Here is a 5,009-nt window from a genome sequence, read left to right as displayed (position 1 = left end):
TATTGTAAAAATATTAGCGTTCAGTCAGATTTGCTAAATGGCTGAATTCTGTCAAAGGTCTGAAAAGGTCAAAATATCAATATAAGCTAGCCAATTACTTAGAGGTGATTGCTAACATTGCTATAAAAGATTAGCTAGCTTAAACCAGCATCCAATACCCCTCTGCTGAAAATTTTAATAAAAAATCCAGCTGGGTGACTGATTTTAGCTGGTCGCCCAGCCTGGTCATTTGGCTTGTTTGGGGTTTTGAACACTTTTTAGCTGGATGGTAGTGATAGGGATTTTGATTCATCCCATTGACTTGAGTCTTTTGAATCCATTCACCAAAAGGATTCATTCCGAATGATTCTTTGATTTGTTCATTGGCAATTTTTGCAAATGACACCATTGTGCTTCAGTCAATGGGGCAACATGACAAGTCTTATTCGTTTTGAATGAGTACATTGCAATGACGACTGAAACAAATTTGCATGTCTACAAATCTACTAAGACTTCAGCACTGTAGTGTTTAAGCATAAGAACCGTTTCCCCACAAATGACAACAAAGCACATTTATCATATTGCGAACTGCTGAGCACAACTTTTTATAAAGCTATACAAAAAAGACAACAATACTAGACAAAATATAATTATGAGTTTAACGTCCATACAGTATGTTACTGTGGTCATCAAAAAGTGGTCATCACTCACTTTTATTCATAATTCATCTGGCACCTTTTCTTGTTGAACGGGATTGCCGAACTGAACGAAGGACTTGAATGCTCCTCTCGTTCAGCCAGTCAGCAGATCCTCATTTATGAAAGAGATGACAGATTCATTCATTTAGTTCATGTACCAGTGTACCATTACATTCAGTTCATTCATAAACAAGATGTCTTGTCTCTTTCAGACTCAAAGGAATGACTATTACTAGTTCAGAGAAGGGGTGTCAAACCAATGGCATGCTCGTTCACAACCAGTACTCTAATGCTATTGGCTCACATTTATGTCAGTCTTTAAAAGCAGGACAAAGCAACACAAATGGAATTTGCATGTCTACAAATGTACAAAGACACTTTCCATAGCCATCCATAGTCGCAATGACAAGAAATCAGGTCTTATTTTTCGTATATCTTTTTCAAATGCTGGGCTTCACTTTTATCAATTTCAAGAAAAGAATAAATATCTTACACTGTGCATAAAGCACATTTCTCTCAGAGAACTTGATAGTATGGAATAATACGAATTGAAGATGGATTTGTTTCCTTGGTGCAAGCCCCATCCTACGGTGCAGCCTTAGGTTTCGCACTCGAATCATCAGATCTGCCACAAGGCGATGATGGCTGGGGAGAGGAGCTTACCCCTTACAGCAGGATGGGACCGAAACTGGTGGTGTTGAGGTGGCGGTGGGTTTAAGCAACGCAGCATATGAACGATGAGATAGAGATGTGGTGGTACCTTATAAGGCATAGGCTAGATCATGATTGGATGAGATGCCAGAATTGAATGAATGGATGACGTATTGCTACAATGAGTCCTCTACGAGGACTTTAATTTCCATTCGTAACTCATGTCATTTTATCTGTATGGACTTGAGTCATTTTTACACATTGATAAATTGGGAGTTATGTTTTGAGCATACCTATAAACTTGTCTCAGTGCATTTCACCTCTTTTTCTCCTTGTTGAACACGGTTGACTTGTATGCTAAAATGAACAAACAACCTCCTTTCATTCATTCAGTCCGCAGATCCCTTTTCATGATCGAGATGACTATGTCATTCATTTCGTTCCCTAACAAGTATACCAGTGCATTCAGTTCATTCATGTACAAGACTTCTCATCTCATTCAGACTCAAACGACTCGACTGTTTAAGTGAAGGGTGTATTCGTTCAGTGGGTCAAAACAAATGATGTGGTGCTTCACAGCCCGCTCTCGAATGCTATTGGCTCATGTTATAGTCAGACTTCACAGGCATGAAAAGCCACCAAAGCAGTCTCGCACTGAGCTCATTGGCCACAAAAGGGAGAAACTTCAGTGAAAGAGAAATACGAGTCAGTGTATGGAGGTGAATGAGAACGATTCTTTAACCTGTTGATACGAACCCCCTTTTTTAAGCACAAACCATGAAAATGACATACCTGAACTTAAATCGTTGTATTTATTGGACACTTTGCATTATGGACACAGTTGTAGTATCTCTTGAAAGAAGACACTTTGGGCTTTATTTCCTAATATATGTTGTTATTTTGTAAAGTTAGAGAAGCTGAAGTTTATAGTAATGGAACTATTTTGTGCTGAACATGTATTTATAATCTAAAAAAAACAATAATAGAAGAACCAAGACAACCCAGAAATACAATTATCAAAGCCACAACTCTAAAGAAGTTAGGTTTCAAATCTGAAGACGATCTAACAAAAAATGAGGTTCCTGCAAGATTTTTCTCTTTAAAATCGCTGGAAGTATACAGATTAAAATTAAGGCTCCACCTTTCAAGACGACACAAAATCTGACTGCACTGCTCGGCTATTATGAATAAAACTATGCCCAATTTTTAAAAATAGACTTTGGAGACAGGCTCATTTTGTTTATGAGACTAATATATAAGATAATATACAGTTTTACAACATGAATGCTGCCCAGATCGCAGTTTGTTGAAGAACGACGACGAAAAGTAATTCTTTCAGGCGAGATCTCATGTAAACAATGGAGAATATATCGATATTTCTCAGATTTATCAATTTTATGGACAAAAAGTGCTATTGAATGTTTTTCAAAGAACGCTTGTCATGGACAATTAACCCAAGTGTGGCGAACTGGATTCATCTGGCAATCGTGATGTAATAAAAAAGGTATGAAGTCCCGTTTTGATATTGCATTTTGACATTTTAATTTGTACAATTTAATTGGCACAAATAACTAAATTGCTGTTTCTGGAGTATTGCTATCGTGAAACAGAGATCGGATATCAATGTTGAACCCTTAGACCTTTGAAAAGATGTATAATTTGCATTATTTGTTAACATAGGTCATAACATAGGTAGACGGTAATTTATATATTAAATGTAAGCAGAGTGACGTCACTACCGAGTGCGGGCAATTGCATATCAACAGGTTAACTTAAAAGATTAGTTCAAAAAGAAAGATTCTGAGAGATCAGCAAAGATCTGCGGAAAAAAATTATAATTTAAAACCCCTCAAAAACCAGCCTGACCAGCTATGACCAGGATGGGCGACAAACTAAAACTGATCCTTTTTTTTCAGCAGGGTCATGATGGTTTAAGGGCCAGTGGTTTCTAGTCTGGTGTAAGCTAGTTACAATGCTGGAAGGAAGAAAGAAAAACCAACAGTTAAAACCTTCCTAGAATAGTTGGTTGGTCGTAGCATGATTTTTTTTTTAATTCTCTTATTATTTTCTCAGCCTAATGCCATCCCAGATTTTTAATACTCAGGGTTATTTTAGTTTTGAAAATGTCATTTAGTTTCTATTTTTCTTTTTTTTTTCATTTTGTGTTTTGGTTTTCTATTTCAGTTTAGTTTTAAAAGCGATATAAGTGTGGGTAAGAAAGATCAATCTCCACTTTCAGTTCCATATTTTTCTTCTTTTGATTTTGGCGATTTGCATTCTTTGTACATATCGCCCCCTACTGGGCAAGTAGAAGAATTTATGGTAAAAACTTACTTAAATATTGATTTGTTTCTCACCCACACCTATCATATAATTTCTGAAGATATGGATTTAAGCACTGGAGTCATATATGGATTACTTTTAGGCTGCCTTTATGTGCATTTTGGAGCTTAACAATTTTGGTACCCATTATCTTGCATTATGAGGACCTACAGAGCTGAAATATTCTGCTAAAAATCATTGTTTGTGTTACACTGAAGAAAGAAAGTCATACACACCTGGGATGGCATTATGGTAAGTAAATGAAACAATTTTCATTTTTGGGTTAGCTATCCCTTTAAGATGGCCTCCCAGCCTGGCAAATCTGGTGTTTATCTGGTTTATCTATTTTCACAGTGTAAAATGTGCAACACGCATGAAATGGTTGCTGATATACATAAATGTATATCACTGAAACAGCAAGTGATAACAATTAGCTGTATTAAGAAAAAATTATTAAACCTGTCATTCACTACAGAAACCATACTCTCCTCCACCATGTTGAACAGACACAAGTCAAATGAGTCCTCCCATTTTGGAAACTCAGGTATCAAAATTATTTGTGAATTTCTCAGTCAAAATGATTACCTGAGGGGTCGTTCATGTGCAACATCCGAGTGGGAAACTCATATTTGCGCGTGCAACCTTTAAGGCAAGATTTTCTGATCCGCCATTTTGGGTGTTCCAGTTTCTCTTATTCATTTGAATACATGTGCTCCTTCTCAGTCTCTGGCTGAGAAACTAGCTGGTCTCCTAGACCAACCAGCTTAAAGGTGCCCAAAACCCCTCTGTAAACCAACCAAATGACCAGCCTGACCAGGCTGGGTGACCAGCTAAAACCAGCCAACTAGCTTAAGACTTGTTTTTTAAATGGGTTGTGCTGGTCTTGCGTTTGTCCAACATAGCCATGTTTTAACCAACAAAACTTAGTGAAAAGCATTAACTTGGCAATGAGCTCTTTTGACTTGTGTCTGTTAGCAACCACCCAGAACACTTTAGCAACTGCATATCAATCAACACCCTTGCAACTACCAGGGATGAAACCAGAGTAGCATCCTAGTGGCAAGCTTTGCTTGGGTGAGTTAAAATCCACAATTCAAGGGCATTATTGGTAATCCACAGCATCAGCAACAACCTCCTTCAACGTTACATGAAAGAACACCGGTACATAATAACAATTAGCCTACAAGTTTAAAATTAAGAAATAAACTTTAATGATTTTTATGTTGCATATTTAATGCTAGTCCACTTTTTGCTTACTTCAGCATTTTGCACTGCTTGACTAAAGAGTTGTGAAGCATTTAAAAGCATCAATAACATCCAACCTACATTCATTGACCCTGAGGTGAATAAAAAGTTATT

Source organism: Xyrauchen texanus, chromosome 5, assembly GCF_025860055.1.
Source record: "Xyrauchen texanus isolate HMW12.3.18 chromosome 5, RBS_HiC_50CHRs, whole genome shotgun sequence".
NCBI lineage: Eukaryota > Metazoa > Chordata > Actinopteri > Cypriniformes > Catostomidae > Xyrauchen > Xyrauchen texanus.
Note: the sequence above shows the minus strand (reverse complement) of the source record.